Genomic DNA, 22,213 nt, shown 5'->3' with positions numbered 1-22,213 from the left:
CGCGCGGACGACGCCGGGCTGAGCCCGGGCAGAGGGCGGGCCGTCTGGGGTCATCAAGGGCCGGATGAGGCTGGGCTGGGCCCCCTCCCTATCATCGTCCCTCTCGCATGTGCTCGGATACAGGTACTCTGGTCGGTGTGAGCTGTTATCACTGCAGCACTTTGAACTTGAATCGTGGATGGGCCTATTTGTTGTAATCTAGGTTACTTGTACCATCACAATTGGTCTTCATTAGGGCTTAGCCCTTTGTTGCCACACTCTCATATTGTCTTGAGCGCTAATCTTTTTAAATATCTTGTGAGTATTTGGTTTTATGCATTTAAACTTTTAGCAATTTCCGTTTTATTGTTTGTGTGTATTAGAGTCACAAGATATTGTATTTTGCATCATACCAGCTTGTAATATTTTGGTGCGGGTTGATTATGGGGAAGAGGAAAGTCATGGAGGGAGGCGGTGTCGTTGGCACAAAAAAAGGGAAAAAAGCTAAAAAGAATTTACATGCTGGTCTCAACTGTGTCTTGGAGAGAATTGAGGGTATTGTTAACGACTGTGAGGAGGCACTTGGTGATGACATCCAAAAAGATACAGGAAATGTGGAACAGAGGGAAGGTAAAATGTGTAATAAACTACGCAGGAAAACCATCCCCACAATGTTTACTAACCAGCTTAGCAGTAACAAGTCCACGCTAGTTCCCCTATCGGTAACACACGACCACCTTGTGGATGCCGTTTTGCCCAGTCCTCTATCCCCACCATCTGAATCAGGGTTGGTGCAACAACAAGCCCAGGTATCTCCCATTCCCATTACCATCCTATGCTCAAACAGATTCTCTCCTCTCGATCCACACACTAGCATTACCACTATATTGGCCCCAGAGGAATGTATGGCATCAATTCCAAGTGAAAGGCCAGCCATTGGCCCTGAGGCGGGACATTCCGAGTCGATTCTGTTGGCTAGGATAAAGAAGTTGGAGGATATGGTGGCACTACTGACCGTGAGGCTGGACAGCCTAGCCCAGGGTCAAGTTTCCCCAACCATGACCTCCCCTGCACTTCCATCACGAGAGGCCTCTGTACCCATTGGGAGGGATACACAGGGGCACACAAATCGTACCCTAAATACTTGTTCAACCCCATCCCAAGATCATAGTATAAGGGGGCTTGCTAAGAAGAAGGCCACTAATGTTAAGGCTGGATCTTATGCTGACATCACGAGAGGTGAGGCTCAGAATGTGGTACCTGACACTAGATCTATGTCAATGGATCATCACATCCATACCATATTCTCTCTGCCCCGACCATCTATCGTACCACCCCCTCATAGAACCACCTTTGGCCCTCGTCCGCACCACCGATCTATTAGGACCAAGGTGTACATGACCAACGTTCCCAAACTAACCAGCCAAGGGGGTTATGAATGTAGGGATTCACTACTCAATAAAGCCATTCATTGGTTGCGTTATGTAAGGGGGTGTAGATCCATCATTCGTGACGATCTGTTTAGAGTAAATAGGATTACCAGGGTAGATGCTCAGGCGGACTGCCTTGAGATCGAACTCAGCGATCCTTCTCTAGCAGAAAATCTTCTATTACTGGAACTTAGGACATCTCCGCCGGAGTCTTCCTCGATCCAAATCCGTTCCTCCCCTTCTTGGTCACACTTGCACGAGTCCGGTGATTCAGGTCTCAGACAGGTCGATTGACTGATTTTTAACCACCCAGATAACCCTTCTCCTGTCCCGGAGTGCCTCCACCAAGTGGACAGCACTGTTTTAGATCACTCTTTGCTTATGGATTTGGGTGGGGCTAGTAGTGTTAGTTTGGCTCCCCCTCAACCATTAAGAGAAGCCATTCCCTCATGTGAGGTGGTGGATGTAAATAAAGATACTCCCCCCAATTGTCCAAGATCACTCCATCTTCTATCCTGGAACATTGCGGGTCTGGAAAAAAATCTCGCTGACCCCCTTTGGAATGATTTTATCAATAAATTTGACATTCTCTTATTCCAGGAGACATGGAGCCTAGTCCCCTTTCATAGGACAGGCTATACTACCTTTCATGCCCCTGCCAGCAGTTCACCCAGAGGCAGGCCATCGGGGGGACTCCTTGCCTGGGTCAACATTCATTTGAATTGGTCTGCTAGAAATCTTGCAACTTCTTCCCAGGATATTCTCCATATTTCCATTGATGGGCCAGACTGTAAAGTTGGCCTGGAGATTTTCAACGTATATGCCAGAGGAACCCCGGGCGGATAAGCAAGCCCCATCATATCCACTTTGGATACTGAGCTTATGGCCATCACCTCTGCCGCAGGCATAATTGTCGCAGGAGACCTAAATTTTACCTTTGAGCCACTCTGTAATGAGGACATCCAGGGCACCAGGGATCTGGATGCCAAGTGGGAAATCCCCTGCCTAGGTCTCCCACCAATTAAGAAATGGTCTCCTAGAGCCATACAAATCAATGCTCTGACTCTTGAGCATAATCTGAGGGCAACCAATGGCAGGTCCAAATCTGATCTAATGGGAGCCCCTACCTTCACCAGAACCAAGGTGCCCTCGCGCATTGATTACATATTGCTGGATGTCGGTTCCTGGGGGGACCTTATTGACATGGAAGTGGTCCAAAGATGCGAAAGCGACCATAACCCCCTGTCCATGCAATTTCTGTGCAATCCTGCCCTTATTTCTACCGAGCTTGTTAGCACTAAGACTACCCGGATGAGGGAAATTGTCCCCTCCAACTGCAATCGGCGCCTTAAATGGCATAAGGTTGCCGAAAGCGAATTGTCATTGGAGGGCATCAGGAAGATCATGAATAATAACATCTTATTACTCAATGATGTTCCTGACACTCCCCCCTCTCCTGCGCATTCTTCAGAGCTCAAGGAAATATATCTTTCAACCGTGGACAATGTAAGTGAGTTCTTCCAGGCTAAAATATCTCGGGGTGGTAAGCGTCCACCTCCTAAGGGCGAAAACCCGTGGTACTTCAATGAGTGCAGAACACGGAGGCAGGACCTCTCGAAAGCCCTAAAATCCAAGGTTCAGAGCAATATCTTGTCTGCAAGAAAATTATACTACAGGTCTATCGCTTTAGCCAAACGAAACGAGCATGGGAAGAATCTCATTGGCAAGAACTTAAATCTGCTGCCCTGCTGAAGGATGCAACATTATTTTGGGATCTTATTAATGTTGGCACAAGGAGGGGGGGCTGATCCATTACCGAACCATATCTCGGGGCGAGACTGGTTCGAGCATTTCCAGAAACTATACATGGGTGATGCAGGGCTTATTCCGCATGAGCAAGGGCATGAATTAGAGCCCCCTGTAGCCCCATCTGAGAACGAGCTTTTTGGCCTCAACGAGGTTCTTACAGCTATTGCTTCAATTGCGCCCGGTAAAGCAGCCGGTCCCGACGGCCTCCCGGGTGACCTCATGATCCACGAAAACAATCTTTGGGCTCAATTTATCTGTAGATCCCTAAACCTTATAGCAATTGGCCACCCTGTACCCGAATCTTGGAAAGGGGCTGAGGTGGTGACCATCTACAAGAAGGGGGATAGAGAGGATCCTGCCAACTACAGACCGATTAGTCTAATCGATGTCATTCAAAAAGTAGTTGGCAGGGTCCTCCTTACACGGATGAAGGGATGGATTGATGAGGAGGGTGTTTTGTCCCACTTTCAGGCTGGATTTAGATGTGGTGTTGGCACAATGGATCAGGTATTTAGACTCTGCCTGATCCATTGGAAAACTGTAATCATCGAGAAGGGTAGCCTGTATTTGGCTTTTATAGACTTAAAAACAGCCTTCGATCTGGTCCCCCGTTCCAAGCTCTGGCAAGTTTTGCTCGATTTAGGAATCCCTCCCTTGATCTTGTCTCTTGTTAAGCGTCTGCATGAAGACAACTTTGCCAGAGTTAGGTGGGGGGGCCAGGGCCAGCTCACCGAGAAAATAGTTGTCCAGAGAGGAGTACGCCAGGGTTGTGTTTTGGCGCCGACCTTGTTCTCTCTCTACATAAATGGGGTGGCGGACCATTTGAGTGAGGACTCGGCCGATGCCCCAACCCTGTGCGGGGAAAAAATACCAACTCTACTATTTGCGGACGACACCCTCCTGGTCTCCAAGAGCCCTATGGGCCTGCAGAAACTCCTCGATCGTTTCACCTCGTTCTGCGTAGCCAGAGGCTTGGTTATTAACATAGCTAAAACCAAGCTAATGGCTCTGGCACCATCTAAAAGTTTTAGGAATAAATTCAATTTGAATGGTAGCCCGCTGGAGCTAGTAGAGGCCTTTGATTACCTTGGGATAAGGATGAATAACAAATTAAAATGGTCACCCCATCTGACCAAAATGGTCCTGAACCACAAACGGATTTCCGGGGCCATAGCGAGGCACCAGAGACTCTCCTACAGTCGACCTGTAGTCCCAGCTATCAAAGTATATGAGGGCAAGGCTCTGCCTGGGTGCCTATACGGGGCGGAACTTTGGGGGTTTGACAATCTCTCTGAATTAGTAAAATCAGAAAATAAATTCTTTCGTGACTTAGTTTCGCTCCCCCCATCCACCCCTTTAATCCCTCTTCGTCATGACCTTGAGAGACACCCAATTAATGAAGTGGCGAGGCTGCGCCCTCTGTTATACTGGACCCGGCTTATGAGGTCCTCTGACCTAAGCCACTATGCATCCGGTCTAAACGAACTGATAAGATTGGGTGCAGGCCACAAGGTTGGTAGGGTGTCCAACCTGAAGAAACTAGTGGTCGAAATTGGTCTGGACCAGGCTTGGGAGAGCCAGATGCCCCCGCCCAAACCTTTAGTGAAAAGGCTTTACTGGGACTGGATTTCTGCTATTACCATCAAAAATCATAATGGTATTCTGTCAGAGATTTTTGGATGTTAAGCCTACCCCAAGATTGGAATCCTTCCTTGACCTCATCGAGTCCCCGGGGGACAGAGTGCTCTACCTAAAATTTAGGTATGGCACACTTCCCCTCCGTGATTTCCAGAATGGTTGGAGCGGCCAGTCGGGAAACAACGAGGGCTGCCCGGGCTGTGCTTGCCCCACGGAATCTATAGCACATTTTATCTTTGCTTGTAGGGCATACAGCCAAGCGAGGTCTAGGTGGCTAAAACCAGTTTGCATTAATTTGGGCTGTTCATCCCACCGGGTGGCCTTACGCATTTTAACTTATGAGACGCTTATCCCAAGTGTTACCTGTGGTACAGCAAAGTTTTTAGGACATGCATGGAGGATAAGGCAAAAGCTTGTCAAGGGAAAACTAGCTTAATAAACTGTTGTGAGCTTTGTTTACCGAGCTCCCTTGTTCTGGATGGGTTTTTAACTATACTGCCATGTGGTTTTTATGTAGTATTTTGGCTTGATCTATTTTTAGCCCTGTTTTAGCTTTGCTTCATTTTTATATTCAGCTATGAGAACAAGAAAACTGACCAATTGCTGATATGAATTTTCTGGTCTTTTAAAATATTAACTTGTGATGTATTTTTGTAACTTTTATGATTGATATTTTATTAATCGAATAAAGTGATACAACAAATGTGGCCTACCATGGATGGGAGAAAAGGCAGCAATAGAGGATTCAAATTGAAAGTTTCAATATTATTATTAGGGTGGCAGGGTGTGAATTGGACCCGGCGGCATGACGCATCTGCATCCCAGGTTCTAACATCTTCCTTCAACAGCAGTCTCAACAATGATGCCGAACTCCACATGATGACCTCGCAGCTCCTTGGGAACTGATGCGTCATCAGCTGTGCGCCGCATCCCCAACATCCGATTTCACATCACAAGCCCTATCAATGGGACCTCGCACCACAGCCTTGTCGAATCCATGGACGAACACATCACTTCAACTGCATGGTGCATCTTCAACCCAGAACCACGCAACACTCCGCAACCAGGATTTAAGGTACTCTGTTCAGCTGACCTAACTGGGTTCCTGTAGCCAGCCCGAGCTCCATCGTGGTCAGCCTCAACTTGTGTCTTTGTGAGGATCCGGCACAACCAGATAACCCCCAAGAGCGCTTTGTGATTTTTGGCACTATGTTCACTATAAACTTTAACATTCAATATCTCCAGTTCTGCTAATTTGATATTTGTGATTTTGGTCTTGTTTTATTTAGTAAAATTGTCTCTATTCTTCTAACTCTGTTGTGTCCTCCTTTCACTGTTTTACTATTTGAAGTGTTGCACAAATAATTTACAGATTGCGGATAAATTAAGCCTGGGTGCTCAGTGCCAAGCTACCAAGAGGGTGGGCACAGGTTAATTTTTGGTCTGCTTGTACCTTACCCTGACAAGAACTGTGGTTGCTGCTTGAAAAGAGCTTAATCCTCAGTCAACCAACATTCCAATTTCTTACACTGGTGTTCAGTTATGAGGATTAGACGTGTGTTTGTGCAGTGCCATATAGTAATTTTGTGTTACACTGCTACCCCACATAAATAATCTAAGACCGATTAGAATACATTTTCCCTAATTGGCCTTTTGATTTTTCAAAATTCTCACTTTGTCTGTTATCCCTGAATCTACCTCTTCAAGCATGGAGTTGGGGCTGGCAAACATTGGGTTGTACACTGTGGGCTAGCTCAAGGAGTGTTTCCAGCCAAGAGCATCACCAGGAAGATGGAATTGCAAAAGTTGCTGAGGGCCCGGGCGAAAGTGCACCAGTTACTTGCTACAGCAACTGAAGGAGATGAGAAGATGGACAACTAAGGACAGTATTTGGAATTTAATCCTGAGAGCCAACAGCCTACAGTAGGGAATGATTTGACCCCTAATTTGGAGCCTTTGCCAGGGCAAGGAGCAGTGTCTCTTCCTGCGGCCTGTCCCCAGAGGAACTGACAGAGAGGAGGGAAGATAGAGAGAGTTCAAGCTGGAAATGGCCACGCTTGGGATGGAAGAGAAGAAACTGGCCATGGAAGCAGAACAAAAGAAGACTGAGAGGACCTTGTAGGAGAAAAAGTTACTATGGGCCCATGAGCTACGTTTTAAGGAGCTAACTCATTCCATCATGTCATTGTCTTCGACAATCGTGAGAGGCATCTGCCAGTGGCTCTGGTTCCCTTGGAGTAAGGAGGGTGTCAGGTTCTCTTAAAGTAGCTGTGAGCCCTGGCATACCTGTAGATTGTCTGTTGGGCAACAACCTGCAGCACACTATCTAGAGGTAGGTGGAGCTCAGGTCACACTTGGATATTTTGGGATTACCTGAATGGGTCTGTATGACCACACGGTCCACAGCTGACCCAGAAGGGAGTCAAGGGGCATCTGGATCCAGGAACAACGGCCCAGAAGGCTTCCAAGAAGGAGAGGGGCAAAGGGCATGGGAATCCAGCCTATGAGGTTCCTGTGGTCGAGGTCGACGGAGCACTTTAGGAGGATGCCCCCAAGTTAACTGGGGAGGACATTGCTGCCCTGGGTGGCCTGCCTGATCTTGCTGGTTGGTAAGTTGAGGGTGGGACAATCAGGGAGGAATTCTTCAAGGCACAGAAAGAGTGCCCCACCCAAGAGAGAATGAGGTGGAAAGCTGAAGCCCACACAGCAGGTGGCACCTCTGGAGATCACCTGATCTATTGGGAAAAATAACCTCCTCTATAGTGAGCCTAGAATTCCTGGATCTAGACCAGTTCATGTGCTAGTGGTCCCTCAGTGTTATAAGACCTTCCTACTGGGTGTGGCTCATGACATACACCTGGCAGGACATATCGGGCAAGACAAGACCTTTTCTAGGCTTGTTGCCCACTTCTATTGGCCCCTTATGAATACCTGTCATTGGCACTCCCTTTGAGAGGCATATTTTTGCAGCAGGGTTTTCCTGGTCTTGTAAGCCCATACCACTCATTACCCAGAGACCATCCCTCTGTGGTCTGTGACTGCAACGGTTGTGGCCAGGGCCTTGATTGGGATATTTACCTGTGTGGGGTTCCAAAAAAAGGTAGTGGCTGACATAATCACTAACTTCATATCAGTGTGCATAAAATCCATGTGGGATGAGTGAGGGTAATTTAAAAATTCTCCACATTGTATCACCCAAACTAATGGTCTTGTGGAGAGATTAAACAACACCTTGAAGGGCATGATAATGGGCCTACCTGAGGCCATGAAGTATAAGTGGGACATCCTCTTACCATGACTTCTCTTTGCCTACAGGTAGATACCAGAAGGGAATGAGGTTTATTCTGTTGAACTCCTCTATGGCCACCCTGTCAGGGGACCTCTTAGTCTTGTAAAAGAAGGATGGGAACAAGGTCCCAGGAACCCCCCTCAGAATGTGGTCAGCTACATACTGGCCCTCCGCAACCAGATGCACCTTTTCTGGAATTAGCCAAAAAGCAATCTTGAGGCCGGTCAAGAAGTTCTGAAACTCTGATATGAAAAGAAGGCAACTCTGGTAGAGTCTCAGCCTGGCTAGAAGGCTTGGGTTATGGAGCCTGTAGAAACCAGAGCTCTCGAGGATCGCAGGACAGGTCCATATGAGGTGAAGGGGGAGGAGGGGAGTCCACCTACTTGAGGGATCTCAGGACCCCTAGACATCCCTTGAGTGTACCCTACTTGAACTGCCTTAAACCCCACTTTGAGAGGTCTGAAATGAGCATGCTCCTGGCATCAGATGAGGTAGTGGAAAAGGAGAGCAAGCCTCTCCCTGACCTCCTGTCCACCCAGGAACATGATGGGTTAGTGGAAGGTGTCAAACTCTTTCCTACACTGACACCAGAACAGAAGAGTGACTGTTACCAGCTGCTGGGATATTAATTATGTTTATATTAATATATGAGCTTAAATACATATAGATAATAAAAATTGATAATTGTATAACTATATTATTGAAAATTAATTACAAATACGGTATTCTTGACAATGATATTACTTTCCTGAAAAAATTTATATTCTTGACATCTATATTTCTGCATCACAATATTTTTGTATCACAATACTTTTTTTCCGATATTTCTGTTACTCGATATTTAAAACTCAATATTTTTAGCCTGAATACCCTTTAATGTGCAAATGGACAAGTAACAAAACACTATTGGAAACAAAACGTTACACGTCATTTATTTAATGCCAAAAGGCTTTGGACAGTTCAGATCTCAAATAAACTATTTTTTTTGTGATCCATGGAGGAAAGAGCAATTAATATTGCCAGGAATTAATCCTGGCTACTTAGGGGCATATTTATATAGGAGTTGCAGTGCCCTTGCGCCATGCAAAGGGCACAAGAGCAACACAACTCCTATGTTTGATTTATTAAGCCATGCAAGGCTACATTGCGTGGCCTAATTAATCCAGAGTTACGCACTGCAATTGCTGCATTGCATTACTCTTCCCTAGGAAGGCGTTCCATGGGTATATTGCAGGTGCTCTCAAGAATCCACTCATGGATTTTTGCCCATTCCCAGATTTCTACTTCACATTATCGTAAGACGCATAAAATGCTGCGTGTCACACAACTTGTCCCCTGATTAAGGGCTGTAATAGCTCGAAATGCATCGGGAGATATTTGTTTAAAAGGAAGTGATTGATGCTATTATGAGTTCATTTTGAATGTTTTGATATGAGGACAACAATGTCAAACAACAAATAAATGCAGCATACAGCTACTGCCTGATTAAGGAACAAAGATTGGGTACTCGGTTTCATTTAACTTTACACCCAAATTGGCGGTTCTACGCTGTGCTCATGGGGACATCCCCTAACTAGGAGATGCTACTTACTGTTGATGTTACTACACTCTATGACCAGAGAGTGAAACCCCAGAGGCACGCAACAAATTTATAAACTATACACCTTGGTAGTGTGTGTTCCAACCCTGTTTATGCCATTCCCAGATTTACCAACACTGGAAAACTTGTAAATGCATCAAAATCTAATGCATTCCAAGGGGAGGCGTTAACAAGGAGAAATATTTATTTATCCCCATTACTTCCTCTTTCTGTGTGTGCTGAATTCTGCAGCACACACAGAAAGAGGAAAATGCACCTCAAGTTTGTTTTTATGCAGGAAGGTGTCCCTTCCTGCACAAAAACAATCCTGCTAACAACCCAGGCACCCTTGACCCATGGTGGAATGGTCCAATGTTGGCGCTAGGCAGCATATTGTGAGCCAGAACTGGGAAATGACAGGGATGTACTGTATATTCTTAAGTACATTGCATTTCTGCACTTTCCCTAGGTGACTTGCTGTGCTGTGTAAAAAAGTTCACAAATATGCCCCCAGCCTGTTTTTTCAAGCAGCATTTGTTCATAAAGGGGCTCACTATGATATTTCTATTCTATTCTGACATCTCCATTTTAGACACGCATTTCAGCATATGTAAAGATAATACTTTTCTAGACACAAACACCACTGCCAAATCTTTTGGCAATGCCCCATGCAGAAGAAACGTGAACAAGTAAGCTTTAAGAGGCTTTCCAATTAGAACAGTGTGATGGCATTCCAGGTACTGACAACAAATGTTGTCTGCACACCTTAGCTTTACTTGTCTTCTCATTCATCAAGCATTGGCCTAACAAGTTCATTGACACTCTACTTTTCTTCATCACCACAATAGACACAGAGGAGCTAGTTATGGGCATGTTTTTTAAATGTTTCACATTTTTAGAAGGAATCATTGGCTACACTCTATAAATTTGTTTTCTTTTTAAGATCAATGAATTTACTTGTTATGACTGTTACAATCATCACTAGTATAAACGTATGTAATCATTCGTTTTAAATCTACAATGTGACTAATGCTGTTGTTTGTCCATTTTAAGGATGAAAAGAGTGACTGAAACAAAAGTGAGTCAGTACATCTGGTGCTCAAATCATTTGTGGGTCTGGTGGCTATGTGATTAATACTTTCTTTCCAGAAATCGGCATTTCATCTCAAGTTCATAGATTTGAATGTGAGCAGGTCCACTTAGTCTTTTATCCTTCTGCGGTCTTTAAAATGAGCCCCATTGTGATGGTGTAATAACGTAAATTTTGTCATTTTCAAATCAAATGTGTTTGCATAGCAAGTACGCATCAAGCGTGGACTCCTTCTTCCTGGCTCCCTGCGGTGGAGATTTCTAGGTGCCTCAGGAATAAAAGAAGTTAGGATCAACTACAATTTGCCAATTATGGTGTAACCCATTCAGTCATACATTAAAGCTCAGAGTCGATTGATGGGATCAAGTATGAATTTATTATAAATTCAAAGCAAAGCTTATATAACTCAGTCCCAGAAACATAGTATAAAAATACAGAATCACTAGAGGATAGCCAAAATGGTGGATAATATTGGTCCTCCATAACAGAAAACAGATGAGGAATTCAGTAGCCGCTATACAAAGAATGAGAAATGCAGTCTGATTGAATGTTTCGATCCTCTTGCCTATACATGAGGGTAACTAAGACCTACTAAACCCTATTCTAACATGGGATCCGGGAAACCCTAATAATTTGGAGAAGCGGAAAAGGGTGTCAGCATAGCAGAACTTTGGTAAAAGTTCTCAAAGTTAAAGTATATTGTATAACATAAAGCCAAACAACAGAGATGTCGCAAAGAGGTCTGTACCTCTTAGAGTCTATGGGGAATCTGAACAAAGTTAAAGTGCAATGCCCAATTATACACATCAAAAGAACTTTCCAGAATTCCAAGTCACATGAATAATTGATTTTCATCTTGAAACAACAAGAAGTTAACAACTACACCTTAGATTTCTTTCCTTTGGTCCACACAGTAAAACGTCCTTGAATGCTTCCCATCTCTATATTTCGCTCGAGCAGTAGTACTCCTTTGCTTTGTTAAGCCCCTTGTCCTTACCAAAAGATACTCCAGTAGAGCCTTACTATCTCTTTCACACAATGTGCATTTCTTTTACCATGAGCTCATTTAAGTGCACCTGCAGAGGAGAGAAAAACATTGCATCCAGAGCAAATCATTCATCTTAAAATTAAACATGGCCAAACCAAAAAGCCTAAGGGCTTTGGTCAAGGTCAGTACAGCAAGCATTCTAATACATGTTTAAATGCATGATTAAAGGTACATATACAGCTTCCACATAAGTGTAGAGCACTATTCGAATGGATACATTTACAGTTATAAAATAAATGGAGTGCATTATTCAAAGAAATACATGACATATAAGAAGTACAATGTTCTTCAAACACACAAATGTAAATATATGTGAGAACTGCAACTTGTTGTTACTGTAAATAAAACATTAATATACACTTGTATACATGTTTTGATTACACAGTAGATGCACTTTTCTGTAACTGTGGAAGTGCATTACGTTACATTAATAAGGTTACATCACACGAGTACAAAAGGCCATACATAAACGTATATGTGGTCTAGTTAAAGAGGAACAGGTGGAGTCAAAATTAGTCTACTCCAGTAGTAAAGTACAAATTAAATAACATGCGCATAGTAAATGCAAAATTTGTAGTAGGCAATTACACTAAGCAATTATAAGCAAACATTCAAGTTAACATGGTGTAATGAATTGTTAGCCTAAATAAATATTAGTGCCATTTTGAAAGTAGACTTTATACGACTAAGCATTTATGTAGTTACTTTTTTCAAGATGGTTTTCTTTTCTTCCTGCTGCAGATGCTGTATTTATAGAAGCCTACTATTAGCTAGTGAATAGGTACTGTTTACGTATTAGACAACTGATAGTGATGTTCTCACCGAGAGGATCGGAAGATGCTTGGAAGTGCAACTCGCGCAACTGTTCACACTAACATCTCAAGGACATAGCCATGTATTGAACCATTGTAAAGATGTGACACTGGGTAGTTTATCTGCTCCCAGTCTTTGGGGAAGACTGATTGGTTCACAGAAGTGAGAACGAAATGAACTGTTACAACAAATGTTTTGTGCAATTATAATAGCATGTGTTCCTTGGACTAGACAGACCAGATCTTAGAGATGCTTGCTGAGTTCGAGTTGAGAAGACCCTTCTAGCCTCTGCTAAACTCCACTGCCTGAGTGCTAAGGCTTCAGTCTCATGCATTCCTATTCTTTCATCAGAAACTTTAATTAGCGAAACTGACACCTTACCATAGTTTGCTTAAATTTAAATGCCATTCTTTCTCAGACACTCTTTAATTTAGATTAGGGAACACGCTGCGTATTCTGTATTCTATTGTAATTTTTTCCAATGTACTATTTTACCTTACATTGAAATATCGACTTTTAGACTATTTGAATCTGTAATAATATATAACTAAACATTGAAAACTTAATAAATTAATGATTTTGTTTGAACTGATTTGTTAATAAATCCCTTTAAACTTACTTCAATTTTCCTTGTAGTTTCCTGTGAAATTCCAAGTTGTCTTCACTGTTTATGGAACTTAATCTAAACAATGACTCCTTATCGACTTGCATTGTAAACTAACAAAGGTCCATACAACAAATGGCGGGGGTTATATGATGATTATACCATATGTTTGAGAAATTCCTTGCTCCAGCAGCTGACAATAAATGTCTGTTATTCAGCTAAAATGAGCCCCAAGAGTTGATCTTTGTGCTATTCAAGTACAGGTTATTCTGAGGATCTGTATTGATTTGCAAGCAATTGTGCAGAATATAGCATGCCCCGCTCACCTAAATACTGAAACACATAACAAAGACACCTTCGTCCAACATACTATTTTTACACTGTTGATTGCGGCTGTGTGTAACATGGAGAAATTATACTTGGGTGAATATGGTTCAAGATAATTCAGAGATATTGTGAATTGCAAATTTGTGAATATGTTATTTGCAAAGTCTTACAGATACAGGTAGGAACATTTTCAGGCTTCCCAGGACAATCTGGGGTTGCTTAAATCAAACCTTAACAACTGGATCATTTTGCCTTTGGCTAACATTGTTTGACACAAAAACGAACACCAAGTGCGCCCGTTGGCACATGACCCACAAGATTGCTAGGTAGAACAGGGAGATGGGTGAAGTAGAGTCTCAGAACTAAACCAAGCATATATAACACTTAATACTTCATTGCCTAGTCAGTGATTTGACTTAAGAAAAAAAAATTGAAACGAAGAGCACAAAATATCACGCACAATTATCACTGAGAGGACAGTCTGTTCTAACATCAGACTGCTCCCCAGTTCTTACATGTAGCATGGCAACACCAATGAGCAATACATGAAGTGGTCCCAAGGTTTTGTGATGTGCAATCTCTTTTCACTCTCCTAAGACTTGTAACAATAACAATGCTGGCAAGATACGGTTATTTTTAGGCTACAGATGTAGCTTACCAATGTATTTTAAATGTTATTGTGGTCCCCACAGTTAGAGTTGCACATTGTAGCTTAAAGGCAAGGAGTGAGGTTCTCTCTAGCTACTCGTTGGCAGCTGGGCTGCAGCTCACACTTCGGTGCTTGCTAGTACACAGTCTCTGGGAAGAGGTAGCACTAACTCTGCTCCGATCCCACCAACTTCAGTGACATCCTTTGAGGGTGCAGTTATACGAAGATGTATGCCTCCAGTTCAGACAAGGAGTGGTTGTGTGGGCTCCTGCCAGGGGGAGGCAAATCTCCTTTTTGAATCTTCCACCAGCTAAAGCTCACGCCCACCACCCAAACTATTGAAGAGTCCATCCAGGGTCACAGCAGTGGTCTTGTTGGGGATTGAAAATGACACCACAAAATGCAGTTGCAATGCTTTTTAGATTCTAGCCAGCACAGGCACTTCTTCTTGAGGTGAAACAGCTGAAAGCAGTTACAATGTTACAAAGCACTAAGCCATCACATGCACTTCTTCTTTTGTATGACCTTCTCAGTCAGTTTTGCCTTTTTATTTTTGCCTACATAAGGGCAATACCCAATTATTTTTCAAGCACGGATCCTCACGTTTCCATTTCTACCTATCCTTTGGGCAAGTATACCTCTAACAAAAATCCTCAGCATTCATTTGGCTCCTTTCCTAAAGGTAGTTCAAAACAACAATTTCAAGTAGGCTGCAGAACTTTCCGACTCCAGTTCCCAAACTTGACAACGTGAGTTAACATTCAAGGACCCCAACCCTGGAGCTAAGAGCTTCTCGGGCTCCACTGGTATGGATTCCCTGGTACTACTTAATGAGAATTCTGACACCATGATCTGGGGTTTCTCCTCTGGATCTCAGAGTCCAATTCTGTTTGTGGTCTTGTCTTGTTTCAAGAGTGTTGACCCCTGTGACCCAATTTTTTAAGCCACATTTCCTTGAACTGTATATTAGGCAGGGAGTGAGTGAATCTGTTCTCTATCAGGAGCTGTAAAATAATGGCTTGAGTGGGGTCTTCCCTGCTTGGCTATTGCACAACATTGTTTGCAGCACACCTGTGGGGAAGAGTGAAGCAGGTAAAGGACATTGGTTGTCTTATCTCTACTCTTCAAAAAGGGGCTACTGTTGCCACCGTTTATTGATATGAGCATGGGTCACTTCAAAACAGCCCATGAATGTTTCTTGATTTGTTACAAATTTTCTTCCCTATCTGTGAGGCTCATCCTCAACTCCCTTCTTGCCAGATTTACATACCATGAACGTACAGGAGTCCCAAAATGGATACCTGTTTGGACACAGTAAGCACCACATACATCATTCATGCCAACAATGTCTCATCCATTCAGAGTAAATTATTTCCTGTGAAAACCATATACAGGTAAGCGAAGGGTCTGGTTGAAAGGAACTGAAAGATCTTTTAAAAAAGAGAGCTGGGTACCCAACTCTCCTACTGATGTCATCAGGTAATATGGCTGGTTCCTTATACTATAATCAGTTGTTGCAACTACTGCCAGTTCTTCCAAGCCTGGTGACACTCTCACAAAAAAGGGATACATTTGATGTGTCTACACAATATGCCTGTAGACCATGGAGGCACTGTCAACATGACAATCAGCACATCTTCATGATTATCAAATGTGCGGATAAAAAAAATCATAAGCCTACAGAGACATGCTGGTAGGGTAACTCAGGGCAGAGCGCACATTCTATCGAGCATTTTAGTAAGGTATTTCGAAACCATTTGTGAGTTATGTGAAATGTTTGAGAATCACATCCAGCACCTAGTAAATGACAACAGACAGCGTAGGAGTAGTCTCCATTGCTGACATTCGTAAGGTCCACCCTCTTGTAAATCATGTGGGTGGATCAAGGTTTTATTAGAGAGGGTACACTTTTGCATTTGTGATTGAGTATCCTCCGCACCAAACTCTAAATCAGGCCCTTGAACTATGTGCCATTTTTCATAATTCAGTGCTCACATGCCCCTCCTGCACCAGTTGATAGGCTATTTTACTAGACTCACATCATTTTAAGGCACTCTTTCCTCACTGTCATTCTTTTATGCTATATTAGGAAGAGCATATGATCCGAGATCTGCAGTATATTTTTTTCCATAAATATGTCGGGCAGCTGTTGCCTTTTATAGGACACAGTTTTGATGCTGTGTTGCTCTGCTGTAATGTAATTACAGCAGACAAATGGTCCATCAAAAAAGTGACAAATGCAAGGCCCTCTCTGAAAGCCAATGTGTCTGGTAGGAAATGCTGCTGGTCCCTCTCCTCACATACTTTAACAGTACACAAGTGAGCAGCTACATGCCTTAAAGAAACATTTCTATCATGCTTGAGCCAGAGGGTCAGAAATGTATTGAGTCCTTGCCATTTGGCTTGAGCTGATCCAGCCTAGTAACAGAATTAGAATGTGACTAGTGGACGGTTCATCACAACAATACTGAAGTGTGCTCTTATAAACCCAGATATCTCCCCAAGAATAGATGGAAATTTCTGCATTGATCAAGTCTAATACGAGTCTTGATGATGATTGTTGCTTGGTTACAGCTGCACCCGTTATTTGATATTGCCATCCTGTCAGACTTAAAATCTTAATTTTCTAGTGATTTGAAAGCCACGTGGAGGAGTAACCATTATCAATGGCTATTAATAATGAATAGATACTTTGTCAGTTTGTGGTAAATTATATCACTTCCAATCTCCCGGGACACTAGTGGGCAGGTACCACCCCTCCCAAACTCAATTTTTCTGATATATCAACCCTGTGGTACCAGCTCTTCTTAACTAAAAGAATCTCTCATATTTATTAGGAGCTCTGAAATTGTCTAAGGGGTGGTAGATCATATTATTGAATACAATATATCATTAATATTGTATCCACTACATTGACCTGCCACTACATTGTAAGGTAAATATATTAGTACAGTTCTTAATTCCACTTATGCATATACTTAACTTAGTGTTGTCGCAGATCGATTTAGTGGGCACAATATCATTGAACGTCAAGATCATAGACCTGGATATAGTGAAATACAACCCTTTAAATGTTATGTCTTGGGAAATTTTAGTCTTAGTGTGAGAACTTAGGTTTCTGTAATTGTTCCTATATCAGGCATTGAACACGGATCAGTGTTCCTCAGAAGTAAGTTGGAAAACATATTATTCCTATTTGAGTGGGACCTGATTCCAGGGAGTTGTACAAAATGCAGAAAGTTGTGCCACTTCATTCCTGACCATGATTTTACCTTTGCAATTTTGTTGAGCTTAGAATTCTCAACAGAGCACAGATGGAAGGGGGTACTCAGACAGACTTCCATGAGGCCAGGTACCTTTACAACGAGGCGGTGCAGAACCTGTATTCAACATGGAAAACAAATTCAGAGCGGATTGAATTTGAGCTTATTGTCTGCCTTTTTCAGGGCTGTGAGAAATTGAGTTGTTAGTTGAGTGAGCTGTTAAACCTGCTCAAGCAACAGCCACAATCCCTGTCAGAGTGAGTCACAAAAGTCTCTAAATCAACCTGTTCTTAACCCTCTGATAGCTTGGCACAAAAGTAGTCAGGCTTAACTTAGAGGCATTGTGTAAAGTATTTATACAGCACACAAACAGCAATTAAGTAGAAGCAAAATCCAAGAAAAATCCCGCATCATTTTAGAAGAATACAGTAAATATTCATAAACCATTTGACACCAAAATGACAAACATCCACATAGTAGAACCAGAGTTATGAATTTGTAAAGTTAAGGTAAAAACGTGCCCCTAAATGATCAAAGCTCCAACCCCAGGCACCTAGTTGCGCTAGACTGGGTCGAAGTAAAAAAAAAATGGCCGACCAGGATGAAGCACAAGTTGGACACAAAAAGTGAATTGGGCCCTGTTGGCGCTTACCTTCATCCTCAGAAAAAGTATGGGCAAAAATGTGCTTGAGAATATAAAGTTCACTGGGGCAAGGCTGCAGGCGGTATCCGAGGAGAAGTTGCTATCATCAGGGAGCTGCTGGACGAAGTTGTTGTGAAGATTTCTACATTGAGACTTAGGGCTTGAATACAATGGCAGTTGGACGAGCGTCTCACCTTCATCACAGCAGGATTGGGACCAACCGGCAAGTAGTCAGCGGTACCACCCTCCAAATGATGATGCAACCTCTGTGTAGGCGGTCGGGATCATGGCTTTTTCCTTTGCCGCCATGTGCTGCATCTTGAAAAGGGCTGCAGTACAAGCCGCAATGCAAAAAGGGATGTTTTTAAACATCCACGCCCCGTGTGCCAGGCACCGTGTGGTGACTGGCACACGGGGCATGAATGTTTGAGGCACACCACTGTTGGCCCCTTGGCTCATAACAGAAGCCCGCAGGGTACAGGGGCCCCAAAAATCCCTTTCTGACAGCCTTTCTAAGGCAGTTGGACTGCCTTAGAAAGGCTGTCGGAAAAGAGACATCATAATTCCTACAGTGGTGCTTGAGCAGGCACCGCCCCTATAGTAGGGAATACAATCCGTCCAACGGGCCGACAGGTTCCTTGAGCCAGTCAGAAAGTGTTGGTCAGTCCCACCAGGAGCCAGCAAACTAGCCCTTGAAGTCCCTCTGGCCATCCCGGGTTCAAGCAGTGGAACACGGCTCAAGCAGCAAGACAGGCCTCTGAGGATTGAAGGCACGATCCAGGCAGCAAAGCAGCCTTTCCATGTGCAGCAAAGCAGTCTTTTGGAGTACACAGTAGGCCACAGCAACAGACAATCCTCTGACAGTCATCCCTCAGGTCCATGCAGTGAACTTAAGAGTGGGTCTGAGTGTCTGGTGCCTTCTTTGATGTGCGAGAAGTTTGTGAAGAATTCCAGTTGAATTACTTGAAGTTGTCTGTTTCCTCTGCACTGGCTCCTCACTGCATGAACAATGCTGGGGTGCCAGGCCATTTGTGTGGAGCCAGACTCAGCTGCATGTCTGACTGTGCCCAGCTCTGCGCCCTACGCCATTCTGTCAGCATTGGCTCGTCCAGGGCATGTAAAGCTTAAAAATACAAGTCCAACATTTTATTTACATTGCACCCTGCCCTAGGGGCTACCTATGGACTACCATAGGGGTGACTTAAATGCAATAAATGAGGAGATTGCGCCTTAGCAAGGGGATCATATTGCCATGTCAATTTGGCAGTTTAAAATTGCATGCATACTCCAATGGCAGGGCTGGAAAATGTTTTAAAGGGTTGGCACATTAAGTGCTGCAGGCCAACCAGTAGTATTTAATTTACAGGACCTGAGTATATGGTATATCCACTTTACTAGGCACATATACGTCAACTAATAGTCCAATCCTGTGTAAACCATTGTTAACATGTTTAAAGGAGACAGCACAAGCACAATAGCACTGGTTAGCAGTGGTAAAATGGAGAAAGTCCTAAGGTCAACAAAAATTGACTCCGCAAAAATTGGAGGGGAAAGGAAAAATGTTTGCTGTGACCCTGCAGAGAGGGCCAAGTCCAAAAAGGACTAATCACTTGACCCTTGAGAGCAGTCACTGGGTGGCAGCAAGATTCAGAAGTCTTTGAGTTCCTAATTGATTCCTCATCTTCCAGCAGGGTCTTTTTCTTCAGTTGGAGGATTCCCAGGTCCAGGAATGCTCTGAAGTGGAGGTGGTTGAGGTACCAGATTTATCTGAAGCACTAGCCAGGCGATTTGAGACTGGTTTCAACTAATCCCAACTCTTTTCTCACAGTCCTTTCAGCATTGTTTGAAGCACTTTCTCTCTGCCTTCCTGAAAAATCACCCAGGACCTCCTGTTTGAATATAGCAGAACACTTGTGCCATTAGGCAGGCCTGTCGTCAGCTCCTTAGCCACTCTCATATTTACATGAGCTCTCCTCCCTTCTGACAGGTCCATACTGGGTTTCTATCCCCTGTGTCTGGAGCCCACCTATCGAGGAGGGTCATGGAAATAAATAGACAAAGCCCTTTTCAGAGTCTCCAGCCAAATTAAGTAGCTCTAAGAGGGTCAGCTGTTCCTATACATATGGTTAATCCCTGTTAAGTGGGCTGCAGTTAACACCTCCCTGTCCTTCATGGGCTCACAGGCATTGGATTGTCTTCTAAACCAGGGTTGTTAAAGTTGCCAGCCAAGGATGTGTATTCCAGCTCTGGTGGTGTACTTAGTGACAGAACAGATGTGGCCTACCGGCTAGAGTGGTCAACCTCGAAGCTGGGGAACCAGGCAAGAGTCCCTGCAGGGACGCTCAAATCCTGTGATTCTGGCAAATTACTTAATCTCCCAGAGCCTAATAAAATAAATGTGTCCGTCTGTAACGTAACTAGTGCTCATGTAAAGCATTCTGATACTTTCAGGTTGAGTTTGCGCTATACAAAACAAAAAAAACTGTTCTTGCTCAGGCAGGCTTAATTATATGCAGTTTATTTTTTTACCAAAGCTATCAACAATCTGTTTTCACTATGAATTCCAAAATATCAGCTTCATATTGAATGCATCACTATCTCAACATTTCTATGACATTGGAAAAGAACATAGACATATAGCTTCAGAGGAAAATATAGGTCTTTAACATTAGATATTTCATGACATGATTTAATTATATAAAGGAATATGACAAACATATATGCGCCAAACTTGCTCTTCAAAGATTTCACAAAAAGGCCAGACTCTTCACCAGAGCAAACATAATAAAAAGAATTCCTATTTATACAGCACATATATCACCCTTAAGGGTTTCAAGGCGCAGCGGCCGTCGGGGAGATGAAGTGAGCTATTGCCAATAGGCACATGATTAAGGGTGGGCGTAGTTCGCGAAGTAGCACTTCGCGAAGCTACGCAAAGTGAAGTTCGCACTACGCGAGCTACGCGTAGCACTTCGCGAACTGCTTAGTAACATGTTCGCACTGTGCAAGATGTTGTTTTCAATGATTGCACAGTGCGGACAAGCAACCGGCACTGTGCAATCATTGAAAATGGCATCTTGCACAGTGCGAGTTGTAGTTTTCTGCTGCTCGAGTAGATTTTTACTCGAGCGGCAGCTTTCTCAATGCGAACTGGTAGTTTCTCATCGCGAGCGGTCGCGAGCGTACGCGACCCCTCGCAATGAGAAACCTGACCTCCTCGCGTTGGGAATCTCGCCGGGAGGTTTATTTTCCATGCTCGCGATCGCGAACAAGGAAAAAGTCTCGCCGGGATGTCATTTTGCTTGCTCGCGGTCGCCAACTTGACGTTGAGGACCGCGAGCAAGCAAAAAATGACCGCAGCACTACGCAACACTACGCTACGCGTGTTCGCACTGTGCTACGTGCAGTTCGCGTAGTGCGAAGTAGCGCGAACTTCGCAAACTACGCGTGCGTAGCGTAGTGCTTCGCCCAGGCCTACACATGATGCTGAGCTGAGTTGCTGCCTGGGATCGAATTGCAAGCCCCGTGCTCCGGAGTCAGCCACTCTGACCTCTGCGCCACACCTCTCCCTCCATGGAGATAAATGAGATATTCCAAGCTAAAACCATGTTTGATTCTCTTTTCTCCTTCAATTGTTCCATAATATTGTTGCTTTTGCCTGGAGAAACAGAATGCTCAAACAACAATTTTAAAATCATACAACCTTGATAGTTTGAATGGTGTTGAAGCTGAGATGTCCACAAAGGTGTTCTAGGAGAAGTTAGACGAAATTAGTGCAGAGAGGCAATACTTATTTCTCAAGGGTTCAGACCAAGCTTATCTACAGTATAGCAAGTCTTCATTTGCTCTCAGAGGGGAATATACTCACGCTGCATCACTTCTCCATTTGCAAAATGATCAGTAGCTGGGTGAACGTTGACAGACAGAGGTCTTGATTAATATGTTACATTTGTTATAAATCCCTCCCAGTAGAGCAAGGGTCATCTGAGGTTTGGACATGGGTCCACCTTCCCTATTCAGAGTGGGCAGACAAATGGCCAGTTTTAACAGAC

At 43.7% G+C, this 22,213-nt stretch overlaps 1 long non-coding RNA gene across 1 annotated transcript in view; it reads right to left on the bottom strand.

Annotated features, from left to right (window-relative positions):
* Positions 1 to 11,435: 11,435 nt before the first annotated feature.
* The window catches only part of LOC146802424 (uncharacterized), a 157,253-nt gene continuing 146,475 nt past the window's right edge, over positions 11,436 to 22,213 (bottom strand). The window contains exon 4 of the long non-coding RNA XR_014967388.1: positions 11,436 to 11,890. This is a non-coding gene — a long non-coding RNA (uncharacterized LOC146802424). The remainder of the gene's footprint in view (positions 11,891 to 22,213) is intronic.

Source organism: Triturus cristatus, chromosome 8, assembly GCF_964204655.1.
Source record: "Triturus cristatus chromosome 8, aTriCri1.1, whole genome shotgun sequence".
Classification (NCBI taxonomy): domain Eukaryota; kingdom Metazoa; phylum Chordata; class Amphibia; order Caudata; family Salamandridae; genus Triturus; species Triturus cristatus.
The sequence above is the reverse complement of the archived record's forward strand: the minus strand, read 5'-3'. Positions and strand labels throughout refer to the sequence as shown.